This window comes from Serinus canaria, chromosome 3 (genome assembly GCF_022539315.1).
Source record: "Serinus canaria isolate serCan28SL12 chromosome 3, serCan2020, whole genome shotgun sequence".
NCBI classification, from domain to species: domain Eukaryota; kingdom Metazoa; phylum Chordata; class Aves; order Passeriformes; family Fringillidae; genus Serinus; species Serinus canaria.
The window spans coordinates 49,098,052-49,116,027 of NC_066316.1; the positions used below are offsets into that span (position 1 = coordinate 49,098,052).

At 36.7% G+C, this 17,976-nt stretch overlaps 1 protein-coding gene across 2 annotated transcripts in view; it reads left to right on the top strand.

The window, feature by feature from the left end:
• PDE7B (phosphodiesterase 7B) overlaps nt 1-17,976 on the top strand; it is a 309,161-nt gene that overhangs the window by 78,834 nt on the left and 212,351 nt on the right. For both annotated transcript variants that reach the window (XM_050972230.1, XM_050972231.1), the window contains exon 3: nt 142-240. The gene's annotated coding sequence lies outside the window, so the exon portion shown is untranslated. The remainder of the gene's footprint in view (nt 1-141; nt 241-17,976) is intronic.

Below are 17,976 nucleotides of genomic sequence, written 5' to 3' on the forward strand. Positions count from 1 at the left end.
CTTTGGCGCTCCAGTTGACTACTAATCCATCTTTGTTGTCAGTTTCGGAGAAGACTGATGACCTCAGCTCTGAGAATGTCAGGTCTCCTAAACTGGCTTAGAAAAATACTCTTGCACCTTCATTCTCCTTCTGTTTTCCAGGTAGATAAGAGGGCACTTCCCTTCAACCACAGGATTACCTGCAGAAGAAGCTTGGACAGAGCTCTGAAGAAAAATGCAGAGGAACCACAGTCACTGAAAGTAAGTTTTCTTTCTCCTTCAATACTCATCCATATGCATTAACATTGTGGGTGATCCCATGCACTTCAGATACTTGCTAATTATCTAAAGGTAAAACTCGTGTTATAGCTTCTTCTGAAAGACAGGGTGGGGGGACAGGAGTCAAAACATTCATTATTGTGGAGATCCAGAAACTGTATTCCTACATGATAACAATGCCAGAGAAGAAAGAGAAAGGGGGATAAGGTTCTTTTCTGAGCAAAGGGAGAAAATAACTCACAAAAGAATTTGATGAACTCCAGCAGCGTGGGAACTTCTCAGATCTTCAAACTAGTTCTAATCCATACTAAGAGCAGCAGCAAAGATGGGCATAAAGTGGTATGAGCTGAAGCTGTTCCTTGAGTAAGAATGTTCTACATAATACCTCAAGGCTCGTTGTGTAATGCTGCTAGGTACAATCTATAATTCTTTCTTTTTTTTCTTTGTTTCCTTCACGTCTGTAAGTTTCCAGTCTTGAAACCAAGAACTTCAGCTTTTGCTTTCCTTCATTAAACTCTAGTTTTTACTTCTAATCTTTGTGGTGAAAAGCCTGACTCTGGACAAAAATTCAAAGCAAACCAGTTTTCTAGAGAGTAACTAATCCAGTAAAACTGTTTGTGGAGGCAACAGCCTTCCTCCTGCAATAATCTGAAATATGACTTTCAGCAAGGCATAAGGACAACTTTGAAAGTGCAATGAGCAAGTATTCAGGTTTAGTGGCAGAGAGACAATGTATAGCTGCAGGTGCATCTCAGATTGTCAATCTGCTACTACTTAAAATTAAAATAGCATGTTGTTGAAAATTTCACCTAATGAATTTTTGAAAACAACCAATTAAATCTCATGGCTTTGAAAAACAGAAGAAAAATTTGGAATTAGGCAATGTTAATGAATTACCAGAAAGATTATATAGTCAGTCTTCTAAAAAATGCCCTGGTAACATGCTCTGGTCTTGTTTTTCAAATGTTGAGTAATTTATTTAATTTTTTTTCACAATGCCAGTATTATCTCATTACCACTATTACTAAAATCATCTGCTATCAGGAATGCAAAATAGGTGAATTCTAATTTTTCTTAGGTCCTATGGTCCTTCAAGACAGTACATAGCTGGGAGTTTATTACTACTCTGATTGGGATTTGCTAGTGTACTCTTATTAGGATGAAAGGCTGTGCTAGACTGAGGCCACAGGTGATCTGATTCCAGTGACCACCAAAATAAAGGTCAGCTTGAAGAGCAGGAATCAAATTTCTTTCCTTATAGTCTTCTGAAATCTATGAAAGTGTTGTGCATGTTTGTTAACATCTGTTGCACAGGACTTTTTAACCTGCTTGATAATGTAGATCAAATGTCCCACTTTATTCTCTTGCTTCACAGACAGATTAATTTAAATTCAGCAAATCATACTGAAAATCCTTAATTTAGTAGTCTTGTCTATGGTCTGATTGAAACAAAAATAATTGAGTAGTTGGTGAAAGTTAAAAAGAGCTAATATAAAACAAACAGTCTTTTATAATTTCACCTTTTTCTTTTAGGAAATAAATGTTTGTCATTTTTTAAGTTTAGGCAGAATAGGATGCTTGTAAACCTAATTTCTCAATCATGCACGGATAATAAATATTGGGCAACTGAGAAATTCTGGTGGAAAATATTTGATTTTGAAGAACTGTATCCAAGATCCATTTAGCCACAACAGCATTGCTATTTGTGTCATTGAATATGGTTTTGAGCTCTGTACAGATGAGCTAGTTGTAAGAATTTCAGATTTCAAGCCTTTTGATGGTAGCCAGTTGTCCACAGAGTCTCTGATACCTGTTGTTTGATGCAGCTGCCTGTTGAACTGCTTAGCATCATCATTTCCTATTCCTCTAAACATAATCCTAAAAGCAGCTTAATAACAAATGTGTTAGCAGAACACTGTGGATATCTGTGTCCTGATATTCCAGCCTGGGATTACTCGGTACTTATGCCTCTCTCCTGTCTCAACACTGAATTTGCTAAAATCTAGGGACAGAACCACTCTGCTGTCTTCCTGTCATACTTTCTTTTATGTAAGCTACAAAATCTCCAAATTCTAAAATACATGTGCCGATAGCCCAAAAGTGAACACAGTTGGAGAATATGCCTCAGCAAGTAGGGAACATCAAGGTACTGGATAAAGGAAGCATGGAAAAATCAACCAATGTTTCTTGCAGGATGAGAGTCCTTCCTCCAAATTCCTCCCAAAATCAGCAGCTGCCAGTGACTTTGGGGGTTGAAATAAAGGCTGAAGCCTTCTCCCCATTCCTAGGAATTGTTCTCTGATCTGTTTCCTCCAGAGCTCAGCTTTGAATCTGTAGGCAATGCTGTAGGCAAGTAGCTGTGTCCTCTCAGGAATATCCCAGTCTGTAATCATGCTGCTCACCATTTCTCTTCTTGTCTTTTCCATCTGCATTTAAAAAGTTCTGCAGAGATGAGCTTGCACTTGAGAAAATAAGCAATTCCCCCCTTCCTTCTCCTTTCCAGAAGCTTCAAATTTAGAGTACAGCAGCCAGAGTAAGGTAAACAGAGTCTTCTTCTTGGTTACTGCCAATGCAACCTCTTTAAGATAACAGAAAATATAACTCTAGATTCATTCAATAAGCTGGAAACAATCTATAATTTGTAGCCACAGAATTAGAGGAGCAAAGAGTTCCAAAGTTAGACAATTTTTAGCAACAACTTGGATTTAAGGAGATCTTATTGCACTATATAGAAGTTGAGCTTTGTCCACTATTATTTAACCAGTTCCAGGAAATGCTGGTTTGTGCCTTTCAACATATAAGACACCTATTCTCATATCTAAATATATTTTTCTTTGGTTTTGCAATGGAAAGAGCTTATTATTAAATAAAATTCAGTTTATGAATGGTTTTAAATGGTTTAAAAACCATTGGTCCTCCACAAGGTGCTATTAGTTGTATGAGCTTATTTTACATAGGTTGTGACCAACATTGTTTCCTGTTATGGTCAACTCCTTTAACACAGAACTAGCAATATTCATCTGAACCATTTCTAATTATTTCAAATCACCTGAGGATTATAAAGCCCAAGGATTTCTTATTCCTGCCATTGGACAAATAACATACCAGGGAAATTGTTCTTCTGGTGTTTGTCCGTGATACTCTCTGCTAGTCTGTAAATTCTTTGATTCAGATTCTGTTATTTTGAATGTACTTCTGCAGTATCTGGCTCCTGCCTTCATTAGGGTGTTTTAATACCAAGAATTAATATAGTGAAAGTGTCTTATTCTGCAAATGCACAGCTTGATAGAAGGGCTGATTTATTTTGTTTGCAAATCTGGATTTTAGGGTGCAGAAAGGAATGTCAGTTTTTTTCAAACATGGGAAGCAGGAAAGCAAGGACATATGTTGTTACTAATTTTAACTTTAGTAGCCAATTTTAAGAAAATTTGTGTTTCCTATAGTTAGACAGAATCTTGTGTACCTCTGTAAAGAATTGAATTCAATTAACTGATCCCATTTATTTCTGTAGTGACTATATTAATATGACAGCTAGTACATTCTAGCTTGAAATAAGTACTCACAAAAGCTTTTAGACCAGCAGTTTTGTAGTCCCACAATGCCAGTAATTTTTGGAACTAAATGAAAAACTAATTTCTCTGAATGAACTTCTCAGTAAATATTTCAGCAAAGGTCTGAATTTAACTACAATTTAAATTGGTGGTAAAAGTGAGAAATTTTGAATATACATTTCTGTTTGAAGTGTCAAACAAATCAGAAAAATCTGTTTCAATGTCATTGTCTTACTACTTTGTGTTGAAATTAATAAATGAAATACCAGTTATCACTATGCTAGGAAATTTTTTATTTATTTATTAGGAAATTAGTGACTATAATCTAAAAAATCTCTACAACTCCTTTCAACCAAAAGGGAGAAGTGTAGCATTTTCAATACACTGTCCAAATGGGCAGCTGAAATGAAAGCAAGATAAAACTGAAGCAGAGCAAGAGAAAACGCTTCAGAAGAAAAATGATTTCCCTGGTCATCAAATGCACCTGCACACTGAAGACAGGCAAGAAAACAGTTCAGCTTGTCAACACTGGGTGCAGCTATTCTGTCCCAGCCAGCCCCAGCCCTACCTCAGTTTGCTTGCTGGGTGAGAAAGGAGGCATCTTCATGACACAGAACCCTCACTGGACAGATGGCTGCTGCCTCTTGGCCCTTGGCTGGCCTCATGAATGGGTCTGGAACAGTGTACAACTTTCAGACACTGTTTTCTGTGGGCCTGGCTGAGAGTATGTCAGTTCTTGTCTTCAGAACCTTTTGACTCCTTCAGTGCTACTGATTACCCAAGTGAGAGCAAAAAAAAAGAAAAAAAAAAAATTTGAAAAAAAATTACCTTAACAGTGTCTCAAGGATTTCTTCACTTACTCTCCTATATATGCTTTTGTTTGGTTGGTTTTTATTTGGTTTTGGTTTTGGGTTTTTTGTTGTTCTTGTTGTTTTTGGGGTTATTTTTGTGGAAAAAACCAGCATCTTAAATATATCCAATACATATTACTGGAGAAATCTGTACACATGCAGCACTGAAAACTGCAACTCCTTGTTATATAAATCGCTTTCCAAAACCAGTTCCTCGTCTCCTTGGCAACACAGGCTGCAAAGAGCTCACCAGCCTGGTGTTCTTCTGCATGTATGAGATTCCAAGTCAACTGGAAGAGTTTTGGTTTAGGATTCAGAAGCTTCCTTTGATCAGTTCAAGCTACAGGTGAGGGAAACTCTTCTTTTGCATATGGTCTCATGAAAGCTATCATTTCAATGTTTATCATTGTAATATATAATCAATCAACCAAGAGGAGCTTCTGAGAAAAGAAAATTTTCATGGCAGAAGAACAATTTATTCTGTTCCCCCCACCATGGCCATAGAACAAAATATTTTAATACTGAAACAATTTTTTTTTAATATAGCTTCCCTTAATAACTTACAAGGATACAAAAATGTATGCAAGATCAATACTACATCTTTCCCAGAACTTCTAGAAACTAAATTTTTTTTCTTCTATTATGAGGCAGAAACATGAGAAATCTTACTACAGACAAACCTGTCTGTGTCACTTTTGTGAGGTGCTGTTATACAACTAACAGTTAATATTATTGTGCCTGGCTTTAGCCAGAGAAGATTTAAATCGGTTCTGGAAATGAAAATCTCCTTTTAAATCATTCCTCCTCCGGTGCCTTCTAGTTAGCCTGAGGTTTTGTTCATTTTCATGCTAGTTCTGTGCACACACAAGGTAGCAGGAACTTAGTTTAGAGTTAAGATCAAGTTTCATTTCAGCAGTTGCCACCAGACTCCACTGCATTCCATGATGTCAAAAAATTGATGAGGAAATCACTGATGAAGGCAACATTGCATGCACTTAATTTCAAATATTATATTAGGCAAAACATTCATGGTCTTCTTGATTATTTTTACCCTGTGTTGAGAACCAAGAGAGGAAGCCCAAGAGTCCATGAGTCCTGCAGGTCAGGTGGCTTTGAGCTGCAGACACCAGGATCCTGTCCTTGCCTCCAAAATAGACTGGTGGGAGAAATGATACATGCATGAGGTCATCCTGTACTTCTACAGAAATTACTTTTTCTGATGTATTTAAATACACAGGGAATAATCTCTCTATCAAAGTGAGAGAAGATGGGCAAGGGTTCAGCTGAAGGGAAAGAAAAATATGTTCTTGTACCAGGAGATTTTCTGCCTGAACCAGTGGGGAACAGCTTGGTGGCTCATTTGCTGGAAAGCCTTGGGACCTGGAAGGACAAGTGAGCAGCTGTCAAACAGTTCACAAATTTCCCTCAGCAACACAAGTCAGGATTGGTTTTGTTTTCCTTCAGGGGTTTCAGTTATAGGGAAAAGACTTAAAGGTCTGTGAATGAAGCCTTCAAGTGGAGAAGTTACACTGCCCAACTGTGTTGGTGATGCCAGATTAGACATCCCTCTGCCTGAGGTCTGGGAGCCTGTTGTGTTTGTACTCTCTGTACCCTGATTTTTCAGCAGCTAAACATGGCTGGGTCTAACACAGCTTTTTTAGCATTTCTGCTCCAGAGCAGTGCAAAATCATCATCTCCAGAAAAAAAAAAAAAAATCAATTTAATTAGGTTTTCCCACCACGTCTGTTTGGATCTAAGGGACTTGCTGAACATTGTGCTGCCTTCAGGTAATACAAGAAAAGGACTTCTCCAATCTCTAACAAACTCTTGCCAAGAGGGGTTTACTTCTGTTACTGTAATGTTCTGTAAAAGAAAATTCAGTCTGACAAAAAGAAGCTGCAAGAGAACAGCAATACCAATTTTTGATGAAAATGTGAATGACTGGATTGTATGTTGGGTATTATTTTAAGCAAAAATATTTCTTGTGTATAGATTGTGACTAAATTTGGCTGTCTTACAGCAAAATTTCAGCTGAAATAAAAGCAAATGATTTTACAAATGGATTTTATAGCCTCATCACTTACAGGATATGTAGTACCTTAAACCTAGAAGTGCACATATAACCTAACATTCTTAATCTGTAAGTAAATCTGAGTTAGTGAGAACAGCCCAAATTGAAAGAAGTAAGATCTTTAATTCTTATTTTTCCCTCTGTTCTTTGAAAGAATTCAGAATAGGAAAAATGGTTTGCAGATCTGTCATTGCAAACTAAATAGAATACAGAAGAAAGAATATAGGAAGTCTTTCTGTATGCTGTTTGTTTTCCAGTCTCTTTTACCAGCTTTTGACATGAAGTAGTTTCCAGTGTGAAGCTGTACCAGGTGAAAAACATGGAGAAATTTTGTAATGCAGCAAGATGAATGTTAAATCAGCATTGGTAAATGTTAAATCATCATATTGATTATTTTTTGCCAGTGACAGTGCATTGAAGAGATCTGCTCATTTTCATTTAATGTTTTGTGTGAATGAGTGATCACTTCATAACCACCTAGCTGCCTGAAGTGAGGCAAGTCCTGATTCAATTGCCTTTTGCTTATGCAAAATACTAGTTTTGAATAGTTATTTGACACAGTTGTAAGTGGTACTCTAGTGTGTCATTCTGCAAAGTAATTTATTACAGATTTTTCAAACAATCCAGATTGAATTTGTGTGTTCAGCTTATTTATGAATTTGGTTTGCACCTTATGTTTGTAGATCAGCTGGTTTCAATAACAAAAAGCAGAAGAGCACCTGTCATTATTTTGGGGAGATTCAGACAAATCCTTGCTTATATCTAACCACACTAAAAAACTACCTCAATCTGACAGCACCCCTAAACCATGCAGAAAAACAATTTAGTTTTCCTCCATAAAAACAAAATCTGCACTGCAAATGCATATGCACATGGAGTTGGAGCCACATTTCCACGTGAAACTTTACCTTTGGCACATCCTAATTTTTGGGGTACTTAATTGTGCTGTCTTCACGTTTTCTTAACACAGTGTTTTTACTTTTTTGAATGGAATATTTATTTATGCTGGAGACAGATAATGATCAAACATCTGCCTTTGGATGTACTAGCCAACTGCTTGCAGGCTTCACCAAGAGAGGAACACCTGGTTTTGGGTCCAGAAACATCAGCCCCTAGTCAATCACAGATTACTTTTCCATAAATTTGCTATAGGATATATTCTCTCCAGTAGAGGGCAGTGGAATGGTAGGTGTATGTATATAAGACAGAATTTTAATTTAATTTAGGAGACAAAATTCAAATATTCAGTTTAAAAAATTGAAATGAGATAGGCAATAAGCAAGAGAGATCATTTGCATTCCCCTTAGTCATAATGTGATTTTGCTTTGGCTTTATTCCAAGAAATACAGAGGAGACCCTTTGATTAACAATGGTATGCCATTATGAAAAATATTCTAGTGCTTAAAAAATAATGAAATGTGAATTTCTGAACTAGAAAAAAATGTGTTCTGAATTCCTTAATTACAAAAAGTCTCAGTTAAATTATATTTTTGACAAACATTTTTTTTTCTGAGGAAAAGATTAGGTGAATATTTCTGTCGAAAGAATAATATATATCCACAACACTATTGGTTTTAATAAAAAATATGCAGACACACAAAGGGCCCATGTCTTTAACTATTTATTGTGAGATAAGGTGTTTTCAGATTTCTGACCTTTGCAAAGCTGAAAATGCTCCCAAAATGTCAAGACTCTGTGGCAGGTTGGAAATGGCATGGCTTGAGCTTGCAATTGCATGGTTAGGAATAAGTAAGACTCAAAGACTTTATTGATAGCTATGAATCATCTTTTTCCCCTGCATTTTCATCTATGGTATCTACTCCAAGGGTTTGATGCTAAACATCTGAACCTTTGCAGCTTTGGTGGCGTATGGCAAGTACTAAATGAACCTGGTTCTTACTGTGAAGACTGAACTCCTTTTCTCTTGGATCTTCCTTTAGAAATGTGGTTAATGAAATTGCTCCTTCTTATGGCTACCTCCATTTAAAGCAAAAGAACAGCAGAATTGTCAGGATTTTCAGTTCAACTGACAGCAGGATTCAAGTAAAGTAGTGCCACAACTAACAGCAGTTTTTAGCAAGAATGCATGAAAAGAAAATAAATATAGGTCTGCATGTTCATTTTCTGGTCTCTTTTTGCAGGTGCCTGATTTAATGTCCATTTTTTTCTGTAAAGGTAGAGTGCCTTTCTTAAACTCTTTTTATTGACTAAGTTTAATCTTGGCAGTTTGAACAGTAAAATTCTGTAAATAATACAGTTATCCTGAAAGAAAAGAAACTGAAAAAGGAAGAGAGGTGAAAAAAGTGAAAACCTTCAATCTGAAGTGAAAAGAAATATTGGCATGATATTGAGCTGCCTGTTTTTTCCCTTAGGTCATTATCTTGCAGAATAACTGCATTCCACATCCTCATGAGCTGAACCAGTTGCTAGGTCAGGGTGATACACAGTGTTGATCTATCTCTGAAGTTGAATAACTCTGAAGACTAATTGCTGAATATCCCAAAGATTACCTTCTAAATATGCTATGATGTGATCTCATATTTTCTTGAATTTACCCTCATGATACTCTTTTTAGTGGGTTTAAATAAAAAACATGGTTGTCTTTTGCATTTTTTAAAAATTATCTGAAGGCATTTTAGGTTTTCATAATATTTTCTAACCTTTTTCTATTTCATTTGCATTTGTGTGAAAGAGGTTGTTGGCAATAAATAATCAGGGTTAGGAGAAAAATAGTGAGCTCCAGATATGAATATAAAATGCTATAAAATGCTAGCTGTGTATAAGTTGGGTTCTGAGCTAAGCTCCTGAAATACACTTCAGATTCGAGATGTTACTGGCAAGCAAAGAATCAAATTTTCAATTCCAGCTATTTACTTTATATAAACATCCTGGTTGCAAATGAGCCACAAAAATGTTGGATGAAATCATGTCCTTCATCTAAACCTACAGTGAACCTACAGCCAAAAGAAGTATGTTGTTCTTTACAGATACATCTCAGAACTCCTGATGAGCTTCCAGTCCATTTGGTTTTGCATGCCTTACAGTTTCAGCCATCCATAAGCACTGCCCTTTGATGTGTATCACTACTTTCTATTAAAGTATCTCTGGAGCAATAGATCGAGCTTCCTATTAAATAAATAAATCTGCTCTTAACTTCCAGAATTATAAATAACATGAGGAATGTCAAGGCAACCTAGGGGTTAGCCAAGTCTTGGAACAGCTGCTATGACCTTGCATATCAGCATCTTAGCTTTTATTAGTGATTGGTTTGTGCACAACATGGAATTTCTTGGATTTTACTTTTTTTTTTTTTTTTTTTTTTTTTTTTTGCTATATATCGGGAGAATTGTAAGAAATAGCAAAGATTTACGGGCTGCATAAGGCTTCCTAGGAGGTTTGCTCAGTAGATCCTTACTTTTTTGTAACTCATAATAAAGAAAATGTCACCAATTTCCCCTGACACAAGGTAATGACTGTGGCTGTATTGTGAGATTCTGTGAGCTAAAGCCACTGTCCTCACTATAAAATTTTATCCTTGTGACCGACCACACAGGACACAGGGACAGAAGAGAAGCTTTGCTTACATAGAGAGCTGTGAATAGTAGAAGTTTTGTAGGAACAAATTCTCTTCCTGCTGCAGAAGGACATTAAAGTGTTCTTTAATTAATGTCTAATTTTAAACTTGCAATTAGTCAGAGTGAGAATAATAGACCTACCTGTGTTAATTTCCTTAATGTGTCAAAGCTGTACTGACTTCAACAGATGTATAATCAAGTTTCCACAGTTCAGTAGTTGCTGAATAAAAGCTAAAGTATGTGCTCAATGAAAGACTGAATTAAACTTTTCTTTTACAGTTCACTGAGATTTTCTAAACACCTCTCACTAGATATGCAGTAACTTACATTGCCAATAGACATTTCTAAAATCTGAAGCATCACCAAGATGCTTCTCCCAGTATCTCGACTGGGCTCAATTATTCCAAGCAGTACTTATTCAAAGCACACTGCCTTATTTTTATAGTTCTTGAGGTTTTTCTGAACTAGAGCAGAAAATTTTGAGGCAAGTATATCAGTAGCATTTAAAAAACGCACTGCTAAGAAGTATATAACATCATTTTCTAGCTGATTTTTAACATTGTTGATCTAATTTCCATCACTTCTATACTATATAAACTTTTTTGCCTGCTGTGTCCACTGTATGGTTACAACAAAGGTACTTGTGCTGGGAATAAATATCCAGATAGTACATGAGGACTACAAACACTGCCCAATCAGCAAATTCTTACCTGTCAATGGCAATAGGGATTCAAGGTGACATCCAGAGAAATTCAAGAAGGTACTCAAGAGAATGGTTTGGTTTCCATGTCAAAACTGTCTTGTGAAGAGGTTCTTTTTTTCTCCATTTACTTTCAATATCAATACTTACTTCACATACATTCAGTCTAGACTTCTGCTTGTACCATACTTGACAATTCACAAAATTCACAATCTGAGTCAAAAGCTCAGATTTCCAAATCCTAATAAGGATACTTAAATAATTAAACCACGCATGCCAAGAATTTATGAATACACAGAAACCTGTTTTTTAATAAACTTCCCTCTTATTATTGTTGAAGGACTCTTCAAAGAAAGGCCATAATTAACGATGGCTGATGTGCCTATAGCATGGTAGATCCTAAAGCAGGATCTATAAAACAAATTTCTAGAGACTGTGATTTAAAGATACATTACCCTTTGAAAACACAGCCATGTAATGATTCTGCTGTTGTTTCCTGGGAGTGCAAGGATTCTATTTACCAAAGCATTCCCTGGCACTTTGTGCATAAGTTAAAGAATTTGCTCATGTTTTGAATTATACACATGTGGTTTAGCTTTACCTTTGGTTTTTCTGATTGTCATAGGTCCAATTAATGGACAGGAAAATATATATTATGATATATAATGCTTTCATTTTAGCTCAGATGGAACAAGAGGAAATCCTTTAACTTTTAATTTTATGCAAATACTCTGTAGTATAAATTGTAGGAGATTTCATTAGAGTGCACAGTTTTCCAGTACTTTTGCAGCATTTTCTCTTTTCAGACTCTGCCTGAAGGGGAATTTGTGTAAAATCCATTCAGCTATACATGGAGGCATCACAATGCAAAAGGCATGTTTCCTTCAGTGAGGGAATTTTTCCTTTGATTTTCTTTCTGTGACTCGTTCCCTCATCCCTAATTTCTTCAACACACATGTTCAGGGAGTAGCTAGAAATGTATGTGCGTCCTATATACAATATTTTCTGAGAAATATGTTTTCAGCTGTGCAAAAGGGGAAAGGTGGAGAACCTTGGAATTTACCATGAATGTATCAAATGATGTTCACATCAGCATGGGCAAGCAACCAAAATAAGATGTATTTTCTTTGAGTATTTGCACTAGTAAAACTTAAATGCACAAATGTTCGCCTAAAGGTATGCTTAAGAATGCATTACTGTGAATGAAGTAAATGTACTTAACATTCCAGACTGCTCTTTTAGGCTGTTCCCTAAAGAGTATGTAACCCTCTCTTAGTCTGCACTTGGCTTCCAGCAACAATACTTCTCAAGGAAGGTGCCAAAATAGACATAAGACTGAGTGGCAAATATTTTTACAGGTTGTCCTAGGGTCTTGGCCTCATTCAAATCCAGATGCCTGAGTGCCTTCTGTAGAAAACAATATTCCTAAAGACACTTGCTTGAACACCTCTTTGGGACTAGGATACAACTGGAGCATACACAAAGATCTGAGACCTCAGCTGTGCAGCCCTAAATTCACTTCCAAATATATCTCAGCATACTGGGCTTCCCAAAGTTGTGAAAGGCTCTCCTGGTCCCCAGTAAGGCATGCATTGCTTTTTATTGTAGGTGGTTGTTCAGGTGTAAGTAAGGAAAGAGTGAGATTTGATCAGATCAAAAATATAGCATTTTAGGCTGGTATTACACATATTTGTGTGAGATGGTCATGTCAGGCAGCAGTTTATTCATTTAATCTAGCTACTTTTTTTCACTATGTTTTGATATTGCCACCTAGCTCAGCTACGTGGAGTAGCTCATGCAAAGACAAATAATGACAAAGAGAAAAAAAGGATAGCAGGCCAGCAAAATGCTACGTTTCCACATGCCTTTTCTCTGATAAGATGAGAAGTTGCATTTCAGCCACAGTTTTCTGTGTGAAAGCACAGATAGGGTGCAGAGGTTGAGTGCCAGCACATCGACAAACAGAACAAAACCTGTGGAACAGTATGTGTCAAACCCCAGAAGTGCAATTAATCATGTGTGCTGTTGCTGCACACTCTGGAGAGATGATGAGGTTCATTCCTTTTCAGCTGGGCACTTTCAACAGCACAGCTAATTCAGCACGAGCACAGCAGCTGGACACGAAGCCACATTAGTGCAGCATCGTGGCACGCTAGAGTAATTGAACAGCAAACTAGGTTATTTGCCCACCTACTTTTCCTGCATATTAGATGGGGGATAATGAGCAATTGCTTATGGTCTGTTAGGAAAAAATTACTGTTTGTTCAGCACTTTGAAATGATAAATCAATATATGCTGCAAATGTAGTGTGCCACCTAAAAGGCTCATTCAACAGAGGTCGCACTGGAGAGGGAAACAGGTGCCCCTCCCTGGCTCTTACATGCTGCCTTCTGCAGAAAATGGTGATGAGTGTGATTCTTTCATCTTAGTTTGAGAACAAATATGTCCAAGGGGGCTTATTCACCACCTTGGCCTCAGTGAGCAAAGCCTAAATGAGGCAAGAGGAAGACAGACATCATGTTTTCGCTGGATCACTTTGACCTCCATAGATGTGACTCTTCAGTTAGCAATCAGGTGGCACAAGAATTTTTTTTTTTTTTTGGCACTACTAAAGCCTTTCCAGGCACATCAAGCTGATTTTTTTCAGTCAAGGCTCTTAAAACAAAACTGATATCTTTATGGAGCTATATCTGAGGGCTTCTTCCAATGCTGGTTTTTGGATCCAAGGCTGAGGACTCCTGGTGAGATTAATTTCTCTGGCTCACATTGATGGACCAAATAATCTGGTGCATTCTCTGAAATGGCTTACATAAGCTTCCAGGGCTCCCTGGTTCAGTGGTTTTCTTGAGCTTTTTCAGAGGTACAGCAGTGTGATGCTGACCTCTTTTCAGCATCACACTGCTCCCTGTTTCTAGCAGTCTCCTTTTTCTGCACCCCAGGGATCTTCTGTGGGATGCTCTGAAAACAGGGAAGATTGTAGGATTGCAGGTGCTTCCAAGCAGCTGCAAAGAAAAGAGCTGAATGCGATTCCATTAATTTATAACATTCCAGAACTGTTTAACTGTTCATACCACTGTACAACATTCTGTCAAATAACTGGCAAATCCTAATGATTTCATGCATCAGTATTTCTTTTCAATATATTCACAAAAAGCTGTAGTTGGATTTTCCTTTTCAAGATTAAGTCTGGCCTTTTGTTTTCTGCTTATGCCGTAACCATAACTCTCCAACTCAAGGAGTTAAACCACTCTTAAAAGTGAATCTAGAGCATATACTGATCTATGTGATTTTATAATTATAATTATGATCTACAGGGGGATTTTCTCTTTGGCTTGCAATAATGTAGCTGCATGAAGAGATGATGACTGAGACAGAAATTCACTTACATTCAGCTCACCACACCTTGCCCAAAATACATGGATGGCTGTTATAGTATTGCAGTTATCCATGACAGAGACAGAAAGAGGCAGAAAAAGAGTGTGGTTTTTAAACTTGTAATTAATAGGCATTTTGCTTCAAAAAATTCCTCGTGAGTTCAGTAGACAAAGTTTTATTCATAGTTTATTTTAGCTTTATCTTCTTTACTGCGTGACCTACACTAAGGGGGAACCAGCAATCCTCACAGCAAAATGGAAGGAATAAGGAGAGACTAGTTATGCAGGAACAGCTGCTTGTTTTCAGCAGCATCAGTTGAGAGTTTTTCACATTCTCCTTCTCCTCCTCTCCCCAAATGTTCAGCCTGCTGTGTGCAAGCTGGGTGTTTACAGTTCAGGACTATGGAGGAGGAGGAAATATTTTGCCTATTGTTCAGTGACGTCAATGGCTTCGCTCCCAGTCACTTGAGGGACGCTGGTGCTTAGCAAATGTCAGTGCACTGCTGCTACTGCATGTGCCTTACAGTCTGCTTGCAGGGATTTAAGGTCTCTCCTTCAAGATAGATCCAGCTGGCAGACGAGGCGGGTGTGAAAGGCAAGGAGCAGTAGCCATGGAAAGCTGCTCTGCTGCTTTTTGCACGCGAAAACCTCCGGATGAGATTCTTGTTGAGGCATTAACATGGAGTATTTGTTAGCATTGAATACAGAATTCAGCTTAAAGATGTTTTTCATTCTGCACCAAGGTCTTTTTTTTCACATTCTTTTCCCCTGTATTAAGAGGAATTTTCAAACCTTGTTTGTACATCAAAGACCTAAAAACCCCCACAGAATTCACTGACAATTTTATAATTAATCAGGATAGTTAGTTAACTCAAAAGCTGAAACAATTCAGTTTTTTTCTGAGGCATTCTCACACCTATTTTGTTACCAGATATTGAAAAGTGAATGGCAACTGTATTTTGCTGAAGATTTTTTAAGCTCAGGGCTGAATTTTTTTTTTTGAACGCATGTTTTTTGAAAGTGTGCTATACTTGATGTTCCTAACTGCAACTGGAAAGCCATTCTTCAACCACTTTATCTTCATAAAAACATATTTAAATAATTTTTTAAAAAATTTTGCTGCGAATATTTGTGATTTTAAAAATGTATATCTGCATCCTTTGTGCATGTGTGCAGGAAAATGGGGTTTTAGAAAACACAGAAATTGTTCCTTGGTGTCAGTGTTTTTATGTTAAGTTGTTGTAGCTCAAATTAAAAAGCTTTTGAAAAAATAATATTTTTTTTATTTGAAGAAGTAATTCATTATATATATGAACAGAGATGTGATTATGGATGGGACCAGAAGATCAGCTTACTAATTATCTTGATGTGAGACCCTGGATTTATTTCACATTAATATAATAAACACCATGAAAATGTCAAGTATTCAAGGGTTCATCAAGCTTATAGTACAGTGTAGCACTATACTGATACCTTAAGATAAAGGGAGACCACGAATAGATGCTGCCATTTTGTAGGAAAAAATGGAAAAGCTAAAAGCAACCCAGCAGACAAAGAGTCTAGCATCAGGGTGCAGTGGAAAATAAAAAGGTGAGACAAATTATTGCCAGTGCCTTTCAGGTCTTGACTCAGTCAGGGATCATCATCCATTGCTGACAGCTATATACAGTCACAAAAAAGATTCCTTGGGGACCCTGGCTTTCTGTGCTGAGAAATAACTTCAGATGTTTTGAGATAATATGTACCTAAATCTGCAAACTTTACTTTTTAAGTGGCTCATAGACATGAACCATTCACTGATTGACAGACAAAGGCCTTACTCCACTTACTCCATAATTATTCCACACAGAATTTTTCTTGTAGATGAGTGAGGAATGTATAAATGGCTTTTTAAAAATATACATTAAATTATAGGAGCAAATATTTTATGGGAAAAAAAATATGCCTGTTTATTTTTTTTGCATGCAAAATCTTCATCATCCCTCTTTAGGTTTTCTCAGATCCCAAATGGGTCTTTTTTGCTTCATTTTTATATACTGTGATTTTAAAGCAGCAAACAACTACAGAATGTGACCCTATAGATTACTGTTGTGCTTCTGGTTTGTCAAGCCACCCAGATTAGAAGCCTTCTTCAAGAGAAGGATAATCAAAAAATCAAATATGATTTTTTTTCTGATATACTGTGCTGGGTTTGGTCAAGATGATAAATACCTGGCAAGATTTCCAAGTATTCTAAGAAATCTGTTTTAAATCAGTGTTGAATGTTGGCTTCAACATCCAAATAGAGAGAAAGGAAAGCCTCTTATAGTTTCACTGCTTTTATTCCAATCACTTTAGAATCTTTCAAAATGAAAACTGTTAAAGGCAGATTTGTTACCATTACCTCTCTTTCAAAGAGAAAGATACTGAATTCAGTCTGTAGATTATTCCTGGTGAAGAATGCTTGATATGTCTCCTGCAAAGCATTGCCAATATATCTGTGAATCCTTCTTCAGCTTTCAAAGGCAATAAATATTGAATTCTGCTTTATCTGCTAATTTCAGAATGACTTGCCACCTCAATTAGAAGCCTTTTTGAAATATTAACTCAAAACAAAGAACCATTTTGTAGAGCAAAGGCACACCTTTCTTTTTATCTATATAGTCATTTTACCTCATAGGTAGAAATAGGAGAATAAAAGGCCTTCTGAATTTTAATCACAACTGAATTACTGTTATCACAGTCCCCCAGTAATGCTTTCCTGACTTTTCAAGAAGTTTCAGGAGCAGGTTAGCATTTCCTAAGGAATGTAAAAATAAGACATAATATACTGCAGAAAATGTAACACTTTGCTTTCTTGAGAGACTTTTGCATAGGTGCATGCATATATTTAATATCAAATTAATGTAAAACAATCTATCAAACTAACATAAAATACTCTTGTGATATATAGAGTTATAATTATCTTATCCTTACAGGCAGGGACTCTAAGTCTCAAAAGACCAAACCCCAGCTTATGCTTTGCACTTAGAAATCTTTTCATAACAGAGATTTTCAAAGACACATCCAAAATTATTTGCACAAATAAGAAAGAGGTGAATGTTGAAATACACTTTACTCAGCTTTGTTTTCTAGTACCCCATTAACCTGTAAACAAACATCTTTTTGCCTTTCAAATTCTAGAGGAGTTTCTAAATCAGGCTTACATTTTCTCTATTTGTCTTACAGGGTTTTTCCTAACACCATCAAATAGCTGTTTGCCAGCTTTCAGCTGTAACAGGGGGGAGGGAGATCTGTCATCACCCATGGGAAAACAATGAATTGTGTCTAGCCAGAAAATAAAGTGAGCACTTTCTTCACATAATAAACTAGTTCTTGACAGAGCCAGTTTTTCAAATAGACAATACAGAAGGAAGAACATGTCATGAATTCTGTTGTTATAACATTCTCCTGTATACCAGGTATAAGAGTTTTGGAAGCAAAATCTACTGCAAATTTTCTGGAAAAAAAAAAAGAAGAAAAAAAAAGTGAGCTATTACATCACTTTCTGCATCAGTGGGGTTGGGTAGGGACAGAAATTAAGAGGGAGTTTCTTTTTCTCCCTTCTTCCCTCCCTC